The sequence below is a fragment of the Lissotriton vulgaris genome, unplaced genomic scaffold (genome assembly GCF_964263255.1).
Source record: "Lissotriton vulgaris unplaced genomic scaffold, aLisVul1.2 SCAFFOLD_1226, whole genome shotgun sequence".
Classification (NCBI taxonomy): Eukaryota; Metazoa; Chordata; class Amphibia; order Caudata; family Salamandridae; genus Lissotriton; species Lissotriton vulgaris.
Genome location: NW_028253029.1, coordinates 339,920 through 352,091, shown reverse-complemented (window position 1 = coordinate 352,091; position 12,172 = coordinate 339,920). Strand labels below are relative to the sequence as shown.

Sequence of the window (12,172 nt, the reverse complement as noted above, 5' to 3'; positions counted from 1 at the left end):
ACTAGCTTTTGGCTGATAACCCTATTTTCACCCAAAATGGGACTGCAAGTTAGGAGAAAAATACACCCTTACTGTGGGAATTTGCTATAGTGAATTGCAGCAAGTGATATCTGCAAATTGCTAGGACAAATTGTACGCAATTTGGGTTTGCATCCCTCCAGAGTAGGTCATAGTCCTGCATAAATTGTACATAATTACTAACTCCTTTGGATATAAGTCAGAATTCAGAGCAAATTGCAGATCTTCTAAATACTGCACCCTGTGGAAGCAGTAATGAGTGGATGCAGAAAAATGACCCCTCCCGATATTTCTCTGCATTAGTGCATCATTTTCATATTGCAAAGCTCGGAACAGAAAGAGGCAAACACTCGGTGGCAGCCCGTGCAGGTAAGTGAGGTGGAGTGGATAGTCGTTGGGGCAGGGATGAAGGGTGGAAATCGACATACGACTGGATAGTAACATAAACTAAATAAATAAATAAAACCACCTACCTTGCGCTCACCGCATCGTCAAGTCAGCGATACGAAGAGCGCAAATTAAGTGGTTTTATTTATTTATTTTATGTTCACTAACCCGTCGTATGTCAACTTATACCCTCCCACCCCACCCCTTCGCAACACTTATATGCAAGGACCGCAACTGCAAACACTGCTCACTGTTTCAAAGCTGCCCAGTGATAGTGTGTGTAACATTGTGCCTAACATTGTGACATTGTGCTAAGTGTATCTTCCTCATTCATGCATCAATTCCCCTTGTTACCTATTACTGATACGTAGTGTTTACTTTCATGTAACTCCATGGTGATAGAACATTGGTAGCTGGTCAGGGAGTCAGTTGCTCTCTTGGCAAGTTGCTGGATGGATGGGACTACTTTTACTGTGAATAAACTTATCTTCACCTCCATTCAGGAATCTTTGTTATTTGTAGTTACTAATGTTACACTGGTGACGAGCGGAAGAAATCTACTACTCCAGCACCTGATGGAAATTTACTTCAACATTTTCCTTTTCTAAATAATTTCATTCTGGAGAAGATATCTAATTTGTGGTCTCAACATCATCAACTTCTACCCAAAACCCATCATTTCAATTACAGCTTGGAGACTTTGTTTAGCACTAACCAACTCTTGTTTGGGATCCTTTCATTTGCCAGAAATGGAGTGCCCGAGGTAATCAATAGAGGCTCTCCTAAATTTACATTTGTCTATTCTAACTGTGAGGTTGTAGTGATGAAACCTTTCCAAGACTTGCCTGACCCTTAAGTCATGTTCTTGTTCGTTCTTGTCGTAAATGAGTTTATCATCTTGATATATCTTGACCCAAGGTTGTCCACTCAATACTTTTTCTAAGGCCTTCTGAGGCTGCGGAAACCAATCCAAAGGGAAGCCTCACGAATCTGAACGTACCAAAGGGCATTATAAATGCTGTGTAGTTCTTGGACTCCTCATCTAACTTTATCTGATGATAGGCCGGTTTTAAATCCACCGTCGAAAAAATATTGGCTCCCCCCAAAAACATGAGCATGTTGGATATTTTAGGTAAAGGGTATTTATCAACGATAACTTGCTTATTAAGCTCCCTCAAATCAATGCATGGACGGAGACTGCCTTCTGCCTTGCATGCAGCCACAACCGGAGCTAACCATTGCGTTCCCTCCACTTCTAGTATTCCCTCTAGTTTGAGTTTACCTAATTGTGATTTCATCTCTTCCCTTACAGCAAAGGGGACACCACGCACTTTGCCTGCAACAGGTACAGCATCTGGAACCAGGTGAATTTTGTGGACATACTCTTGTAAGTAGCCTAGTTCATTTCTAATTATACTGGGAAATTGATTTTCCAAAGATAAAGCATAATCAGTACTACAGTCTTGCACATATACTGCGTTCAGCTGAAAATCCTCCTTGAGAATGATGGGAGGATCACTGTTAGGGTCAAGTATCACTCCTAGGTCCCTTTGGTGGAACCAGCTAAGAATGCTATCACCTCTATGTGAAACATAGACCTTTCCAGAGACGTACCTGCCTTTATATTCAATCAAACCATAAAAGTATCCTATCAGTTTTATGGTCTCCCCTCCATGAGCACTGGGATTTATATCAGGTTTCATTATCTTTATCCTAACATGAAGATAGGACAAATAGAATTCTTTAGGCACAATGGTGATTTTGGCACCTGCGTCAAAAAGAACCTTTGTGTCTCTGCCATCCACAAGCACGTGATCTATGGGACCTTTCTTCTTATTACCTGTGATTTGGGACACAATTAACCACAGTCCATGTCAGACAGTTCATCACTATCGGTATCACAATCATGGGAAACATTGTTGACCCTGCCTTTGCCTTTTTTAGCTCTGCAGGCTGTGGTGAAATGGCAAACCTTTTTACAATTGGAGCAGGTGACCTTGAGTGCGGGACACTTTTTATCATAGGCAAAATGTCCTGGCCTCCCACACCTGAAGCATTTGGGTTGGAAGTTATGAGTAGTTCTTGCCTCAGTTTTGGTATACCCCTCTTTGTGTACGTCTTTATCTTTAGAATGTGCTTTATTGACATACTTATCTCTGGAAATGACCTTTATGGCATGAGCACTCTCCCCTTTGGAGTCATGTTTGGTGATTATATCTACACACTTCTGAGATTGCTCAATCTGTTTGGCAATAGTAATAACTTCATCCAAAGAGGGATCATCCTTTTGCCAAATTTCTTCCTTAACTTTCTGAACATTGCACCCCAGCATGAACTGATCTCTTATTCGCTCTTCAATTATTGTACCAAATTTACATGAGGACCCTAGTTTTCTTAGTGCAGTGACATAATTCTTTACTGTTTCACCCTCACTTTGCATTCTACGACCAAAATGATATTGTTCAAGTATAGTGCATACTTGGGTAGGTAGTGTTTATCCAATTTCATCATTCACTCTTCATACTCATTCAAACCGGGATCATTAATTTCAGGTAAATGATCAAACACTTCTTGACCTTCTGAGCAAAGGCAATGTAAGAGAAGGGCAGTCCTTCTTTCAGTGCTGAGATTAGTCCCACAGACCTTTGTATACCACTCAAACACTGTTTTCCACTTTTGCCACCTAATGGGGGAATCACCAGGTGATGAAAGGAAAAAGGGTGGTGTGGTAACGTTTTTCATGGTGAAGAGACAATAGGCCAAGGTATAACAACCCTGCTATCAACAAAGAATCCTTCCTGCAGTGCACCCACTCTACTGTGGGGAAAGGACTCTAAAATCAGCAGTTTAATCAGTTCTAGAGGGAGATTTGAACTAAGTAAGCAAGTGTATACCATATTCTGTTATTGAGAGAGAGGCCTTGGCGGTCCACTGGGCAATAAAGAAACTCAAAAATCTTCTATGGGTACGAAATTCATTTTACGTTCGGATCACAAGCCTTTGTGTGAAGTATTCAAAAAGAAAGGTATTGATGCAATATCTAGTAGGATTTCCAAGTCGGTCATTGCCCTGCAAAGCTATGATTTCATGGTGGAATATCTTCCTGGTGTTAGGAACAAGACTGCTGATACGCTTTCTAGACTAGTGACCCTCAATGAGGAAAACGTGGGAGATAAAGAACATGATTTAAAGGAATGGTTGTGCAACATTGAGGATGATGGTGTAAAAGAGAGCAGGTGGCGTGAGATCTGTGCCTCTGGTGTTGAATTTAAGAAACTTTCCCAGCTAATTAAAGAAGGTTGGAATACCAAGGTCAAAGGTATCTGCGAAAAGTATTGGAGTGTGAGACATGAACTTGCCGAGTCTGAAGGGCTATTTTTTAGGGGAACAAAACTCATTCCACTGATGTTGCTTCGTCAAGAGTTGTTAAACTCAGCTCACCAGGGACATCTAGGGATGTCAAAAACCAAAGAGAGACTTAGACTCAACTATTGGTGGCCTGGTATGGACATTCAGGTTGAACGGCTTGTGAGGGAATGTGCAGCCTGTGCCATGAGTGAAAAGTGCTTAAAGTTAAGAGTACAACCCATGGTGATCAGAGATCGACCCAAAGGACCTTGGGAAGAATTAGCCTTAGGCATCTTGGGACCCATACAAGGTAATGGCTGTGACGCTTTTGTACTGGTTCTCATTGACATATATTCCAGGTGGCCAGAGATCGAGTTCACAAGAGACATCGACACCAAACATGTTGTTACATTTCTTACAAGTGTTTTTGCATGTGAGGGTCTCCATGGTGCCCACCTAACTGACAATGGTGTGCAATTTGTATCCAATGACATGGAAAAGTTCCTGCAAAGTAGGTCCATCAATCACAAGCGTTGTTCTCTTTATCATCCAGAGACAAACGGCGTATTGGAACCATTTAATCGCATGCTAAAAGAGACCATAGCCATGGCCAAACAGAACAATTTGAATTGGAAAGAAGAGTCGAACAAGAAAGTGGAGGTCTATAGGGTTTCCCCTCATGCCACCACTGCTCGAACACCGTTTGAGTTACCCAGAGGATGGATTCCTAATACCATTATCGCTCCTCACTGGGTCAATGATATTGAGTTAAAGAAAGGTAAGACTATCTCTGACAATAGGTGGAAGTCCATGGAGGCCAGAAAGATTGAAACTAGGAAAAACAACTTTGACATGAGCAAGGCTGTTAGAGTCACCCCTGTGAAAGTGGGTGATTTAGTTATGATCAGAACACCCACATGAAGAAAAGGGTCCTAAATGTTCCAAATTCCACACAGGGTCATCAAAGTACTTACTAATGCCATAAAAACTGAAGATTCCTGGATATGGAACCTTAATAGGGTTGTTGTACTTAAAAACAATACCATCACACCCTCCAGTACAGTCACACCCTCTCCTTCTCATAAGGATCTCACTGCGCTGAAAGGAGAGAAGACTAGTCGGAGAGGTAAGAGAGAGATTATCAAACCTGAAAAATGTAAGGACTATCACATAGATTCATCATCGGCATGTTTTGCGAGTCTTTAATAGCGAATATTAAGGAATCGCTATTACAGACTCGCAAAATGGGATTCATGTAGAAATCGCAATATTTATTGCGATTTCTACAGCTTCCTTATTTGCGATTAGCTAATTGCTAATCGCAAATAAGGAATAACTCCCCATTCATTCCTATGGGCCTAAAGGCCCATAGGAATGAATGGGAAGACATATCAATGTGCAAATCGCTATTAGCGATTCGCATGTTGAGTTTGCGATTTCAAGGGTGCAGGGGTGTCCAAAGGACACCCTGTTGCACCCCAGAAAAGAAATTGGATGCTGGTGTTATGCACACACATGTCCCAAGGACATGTGTGTGTGTAACATACAACTTAGAAAAATGCACTTAAGTGCATTTTTCTAAGTTTCCGCTATTTACCACGAGGTTTGACTTTGCGGTAAATAGGGGCCCAAAATTGCGAATTCGCATTTTTTAAAATGTTTCATGAATTGCATTTAAGGACTCTCAAATAGAGATTCCTTAAATGCAATTCCTCGCAAATTTGCGAATTCTATGATAGCGATTTTTGCATTTGGGATGATGAATCCCAAAAGCAAAAATTGCGCTCGCATACGGCCAGATTCTCAGAATCTGGCCCTTTGCGAGCCGATTTTACTTTGATGAATCTAGCTGTATGTTATGAATGCTAAATTTGTCTAGCCTACCTTTTGTATATAGGAGGGAGATGTGTAACATTGTGCTAAACGTCTCTTCCTCATTCATGCACCAATTCCCCATGTTACCTATTACTTATACGTAGTGTTTACTTTCATGTAACTCCATGGTGATAGAACACTGGTAGCTGGTCAGGGGGGCAAGCTGCTGGATGGATGGCACTACTTTTACTGAGAATAAACTTATCTTCACCTCTACTCGTGAATCCTCGTTATTTGCAGTTACTAATGTTACAGTGCGCCTTACAAATTACACATTAAATATTATAACTCAGAAAACAACTGGTTAAATTAATGCATTTTAGACAGTGCAAGTGCATTAAAATATGTGCTCGGCTCTGCGCTGAGACAACACAGCGGATCATAATGAGTTTTGCTGAGCTCTGTTTTTATGCGTCTACGGTGCAATAATTCTCTAAGTTAGTGCTTTATTTTCAGGCAGCACAGCTCAGAAATAGAAAAAAGGCAGGGTCAGACTGACCTATAGAGCAATTAGGCAGTGCCCGAAGGACTGGTCGAAATGTCAGTGTGTGGGCCGGTTTTGTGCCGTGAGTAGGCCTATTTTATAGTCTGGTGGGAAGCTTTTTTTACTGTTTGCTTCCCTGATTTTAAACCATACATTGCCTGCTGCAAGCTCAAATCCATGGAGTTTTCCATACCTTGCAAAACACATATACAGCATGTCACTATAAGTTAAAAACTGCCCCGATTTACAAACATGGGTCATTTTTATTTCACTAATGGGGTCCACTTTTATTTCACTAATCAGGGCCACTTTTATTTCACTAATGGGGGATATTTTATTTCACTAATGGGGCCACTTTTATTTCACTAATCAGGGCCACTTTTATTTCACTGATGGGGGCATTTTTATGTCACTAATGGGGCCACTTTTACTTACCCGGGCCTATTTTCTGCCCCAGCCCGACACTGGAAAAAGGTGATCCTTGCTCACTGTTTTGAGTTGTCTTCTCTGAAAATTAACATGTACTCAACGAAATAGCCAGTGAAAGGAATTTATTTTACTTACTACAAGCACATAAAATCAAGAGCTAGGTCTGCAGAGAGTCAGAAACTCCCATCGTGATGTGGCCCCTGAAGGATCATATACGCTCATGCAACAGACACTAGTAGTTCATGTTAGAAGGGGGGCGATGTAAGGTGAAGCACACGCCCTGCATATGTGCTTGGGTGCCTCTCAATACCTGGCAGGGTGGCCACCATTTTAGGTCAATCCTGTGACCTTACCCCTATGACAGTGAGTTTTGTGGTTGATATATATTTTTATTTTTGTAGTTTTATATAGCGCAAAGTTGACCCGAAGGTATATGGTATCAGAGCGCTTTACACGAGTACCAGTTCAGTTACACAAGGACACATTCATTTGTGTTAGGCACAGGGAGATTAAGTGATTCGTCCCAGAATCATAGGATGTTGAGCATCAATGCATAGACTCGAACCCGGTTTCCCAGATTTTAGATTGACCGCCCTAGCTGATAGGCCACATCCTCTTCCACCAGTCGCTTGCCACCTTTTTAAATGAAACCGGTACCATTTAGTTGACTGACAACCAACCCTGTTCTTTACAGTGCTGAGAAGCTGCAAGGCAGTGAGAGTAGGTGGTGTGTAAAAACAGGTCTTGTGGGTGGCAAGCTTAAAGCACAGCGTTGACTACACAAGGAAAAGGGGGGTTCTGGGAGAGGAACTTTATGCTGCCAACTGCATACCAAAAGTCACCATTCTGCCAGGCCTGCCCCATTATAGCATGTGAAAGGTGCAAATAAATCTCAGGTGAATCCAGGCTGCCCTTTTTTGTTTAGATAGCACTGGTGATGTAGTGGGGACATTCATCACAGTTTGTGCACAATAAGCAACTTTTTGTATGTGTCTTTTGTATCGAGTTACCTGCCGTAGTGCTTGCTCCAGCAGGCCAATGCCTCACTCATGCTATGCAGAACCCTCTGTAATTCAAGTACAGAGTGACTCCCACAGGCTGGGCTGCCAGAATATCTTTATCCTGACCTCCAGGTCTAAGTGACTATCAGTCGCGGCTCGCATGACTCGCAGGTGGGGGAATGGGGGGCGGGTTGCGCGGGGGTTCGCAGGCGGGGTGTTAAACATTTTTTTAAACTTACCTTACCGGGTCCCGCACCGACTCCGCTGCTGGCCGGGTCCTGCACCGTGTTTTGCTGAAACAGGAAGCATGCATCCTCCCTCCCCTACCCTACACCAACACAATGTAGTAATGGCAGCGTTGTGATTGTTGCGGACAGTACCCAGCTATGTAGGTTACATAGAGAAAATTTGGAGTGTGCATGACTGGTTTGGTCTGCCCCAGAGAGTATTTAAAATCCAATTTTATGTTTCTGCTTCTTGCACTGTGAGAAAGCAGTGGGGCGACGCTCCTGTACCCTAATGGAGGAGCAGCCCCTGGTGACCATCTATGCTACTGGACTTCAACTAAGAGCCTATGCATAAATTGGGCTCCCGGTTTTATGGTGCTTATTTTTTGAAGATTTCCATCTGTATTTACCATTTTCTTTTGTCTCCATAATATTGGTATTAATCCATATTTGTTTTGTGTGACAGGCGATGTGATAAATCGTATAGTTCCACATTTTTTTAACGTGCACTCCTATAATTGATGCCTGTCAAGTTTTAGCAAATGACACAGCCAAAAATAATAAACCCACATAAAAAAATGTACATAATAGCACAGATACATATTAAGATATGCAGTATTTTAAGCAAATCTAATTGAGATTTGTAACTCCCCATGCTGCCAATATGTACAGCTACTGGCCTGAAAATCATTAAGCGCAGCATGGAGAGTCACTCAAAAGAAGACAGATTATCAGTATTTTTCCACTTTTAAAAATAAATAAAGACAGAAAACACAATGGCCCCCATTAGGATGGCGGGCGGACTTTGCCCGCCCGCCATCCTGATGGTACTAGGGACCGCCCGCCATAAGGGCGGGGGTCCCGAGGGGGAAATTAGGATGCGCCCGCCACAGTGGCGGGTGCATCCTGCATCCCTACCATTGTGGTGGGTGGTGCACTCAGCACCGCCCGCCACAATCGCAGGAAGGCATGCAGTGCACTTCCATGGACAGCATGGCAGGCATCGCGTGGTGCCTGCCATGCTGTGCATGGAACTGCTGAGGGGTACCATAGTTACCCCGTCATGTGCACCTCCCACCCCCCCAGAGTCCATGGGGGCCCGCATCGGGCCCCCAATGCAGACTCCGCATGCCTCTCCGTGGTGGCATTGCCGCCACGGAAAGGCATTTAAAAAGACCCATCCTAATATGGCTGGCGGTGTCTGATAGACACCGCCACCATAGAAACCATTTTCCGCCCCGGTCGCAAGGCGACCGGGGAGGAAAAGCGGCGGACGGTCTTTCCGTTCACCGCGGACCCCCCAGCCATACTAATATGGCGGGGGTCATTCTGGGACGGATGGCGGGCGGATAGCTCCCGCCAGGCTGGCGGTGGCTACCGCCAGCCTGGTGGGGGCGAACCGCCCGCCATCCTAATGGGCCCTTAAGCTTTCTGTCCATAATTATCAGTGCAAATCAGTAAAAACGGAAAACAGGGACCTCTATGCATAAGCCAGGGTAACATGTGCTTGATCTTTTGTAACTTCAAGCATTTTGCCTAACAATTGTTATGTGTAATGCTCTATTTCACATAATTTTTGGGCTTTTTTAATAATTACTGCAAGGGATATTACCCTAGTTTTCTCCCGGGCTTACCTGTGAGAGCCCCTGTTTTCTCAATGTTTCCTCTTGGGAATTCAGCATCTGAAAGCAGCCAAAATCACTGGGTGAAATAATCAATCCCCTTAAAAACTAATTACTCTGGAGATTCTCAAGGTTCAACCAGTACTCCCCGTTCATTAACCTACCCTGATTAGACCCTGCGTAGTATCAACTGCTCATCCAGTATTTAACTCGAGCCCTTCATGTTCAACATGCAGCTCTCAATGTAATGTTCCTCTTACATCTAACCTTTTTATTAGAATGTATTTTATTCTTTTCATCAGAAACATAGCAAGTCCAGTAATTATGAAGGATGATATAGTCGCAGCGTCATCCGCATGTAATAACATTCCAAGTATAATGACTAATTTAGGAACACAAACAAAAACAATATCAGAAATAATAACAGTGTTAACAGTGGAGACGTCCAATGAAGAAAAACAAGTTGTGTCGTCCAAATGCTCGACAAGATATCCCGTAAGTGTGTAGTGTGATTGGAGTGTGGCCAACGCAAGGGTGAAGATGGGTTTCACGTAACTGCAATCATACATCCAGAAGTTAATTTTGAAAAAATATATAATAATAAAGTACTGGGGCTCTAGTCAGAAGGCAGCTTGCACCAGACTGTTAGCTGCGCCAAAAACAGAACCAACCATGAAAGTGGGAGCGGATGTGGCATAATGTCCAGAGCTGCCAGCTTCGGTGCTAGAGAACCAGGTTCGACTGTTGGTGTCTGTAGGAAGGTAGATACCTGACTATGGTTACCCCCGATTTTTTTGCCTGGTGTTTTGCTGGTTTTCCGACTTAGTTGACCAGGGGCCCTGCCAATCAGGACCCCAGGCCTGCTGCTCTCTCTCTAAAATGGATTCCATGTACCTTAGGTACATTTCCAATTGGTACTGGGCCACCTTATCAGACCCTGTAACTCAGGGCATCAGTGTACCCAGGGCCTACCAGGGGCTGAAGCATGTATTATGCCACCCCTGGATGGCCATCTAAATCTGACACAACTGGCTGCACGACAGCTGGGGCCACGTGGCGTACTCGCCCGTTGCTATAGGTGTAGTATCCCTATACCTAACCTTAAAATGGACACCCGAGTTCCTCTCGGTCACTCCTATGGCAGGCCTTGACAATCCTGAAGGCAGAGTGCATGGAACCGTGTGAATTGGGCTCTGGCACGAGCCGAGCCCGGTTGCAGCTTGCGGAACCAAGACCCAATGGCTGTTCCATGATAACGCGTATCATATCGGTAACTTCGGTATCGCGTTATCAAGACATGTCGAGTAAGGTGTCATACGAATCAGGATGCTGCCCCCTCACCAATTCTGGCGACGAGGTTAGCATTCCGCCCTTCTAGAGGGACACGACATGTACGTAACTGTGAACCCCGGTTAAAGTTAACTGAAGCCTCAGCTCCACAAAATGGACGCTGCCACCACAGACACGAGTCTGACCTCCTGCTGCTGGGAGTCCTTCCAGGGAGGAGAGCTTGGACAAAGGGTTTCCTGTCAAGGGCGGTGTTCGCACCGTCCCAGACAGGGTTTGTGTATTCTGGGTAGGTAGGGCTTTGCGAGAAGGTGACTGCGGAGTGGCACCCCGGTGCTCACTACGCATCTGCCGGCTAGAACCAGTTCCAGGGGCGCACAGCCCCTGACCTGGGGAAAGCCCAGCAGGGGGAGAGGGGTGTAACTACCCCCCTTCCTGGTCCCACCCTTAGGGCAGGACCTAGTCATGTGCCCACCCCTTTCTTTAGGATAAAGGCCGGAGCGGGGACCCTTCCAAATTAGATCATCTTTGAATCAAGAATACTTTCTACGGGAGGACTTCAAGACTCTTCTCAAGATTTCTCCCTTGTGGCTAAGGAGTAGTCACCCTGCATCCGCAGGCACCATCTAAGAACTCTGCAGTTTGCTGCAAGTCCTTCCTCAAGGATCCGACGGCCCAGCTCGACGAGAACCGGCTTCCCTGGCACCTCTGACCTCTACCCACGTCGTCAGCTCAGCTGAGATCTGTGGGTGCGACGAGACCTCGAGGGACCGGCCATCATCAAAACCTGCACGTTTTCTTAACCAGCACGACCATCGAAGCAATTCTCTGGTGAGTGCTTCTGGGGTCCGAGAAGCCCCGACCCTGAGTAGCTCCAGCACCGAAGTGCAGTCTCCCAGCATCTCCACGATCTGCGTGGGGCCCTTCTGCTCGCTGCTCAGCACGTTGTCAGGTCACTAGCCGCTGGCTTGTGCCCTTCTTTGACGACATCCGACAACCAATGCTGCTGGTCTGGTTGCTCCAGATCGGCCCTTGCTCCCTTTTTTTTCCGAGAGGAGCACCCCGGACCCTCCTGGTCCACTCAAGACGCCATCTTGGGCCCACCACGTGGCCCTGAGATCTGCCAAGGCTTGTTGCCCCAATCCTGGGCCCAGCGACGCCGACAGCATCAACCTTCGTGGGACAGCTCGCACCTCCATCCTGGTCGCCGACAACGCCTCCTGGTCCGTGAGACTGCAGAGCCTAGCGTCGCCCACTCACCTAGTCGAGGTGACGGCCATCCGGTGCCTTCCTGGTACCCTCTGACTACTGGCTAGTAGTACGAACTTGGTCCCCTCTGCTTTCAGGTATCAACGATCACTTATCCAGGCTTGGATCTCCACGAACTATTCATCACTGGTCGCCGGCCAGCAACTCCTTTTCTCCCGGCTCCTGGCTCGTCAGCGAAGACCCCCGACGCCTGTAAGACTTGTGCAGCCGCAGCCCTCGTGGCTA

The 12,172-nt window shown here is 45.4% G+C and overlaps 1 protein-coding gene across 1 annotated transcript in view; it reads right to left on the bottom strand.

Annotated features, from left to right (window-relative positions):
• Window positions 1-12,172, bottom strand: part of LOC147661186 (copine-7-like) — a 398,468-nt gene that overhangs the window by 321,171 nt on the left and 65,125 nt on the right. The window lies entirely within an intron of this gene.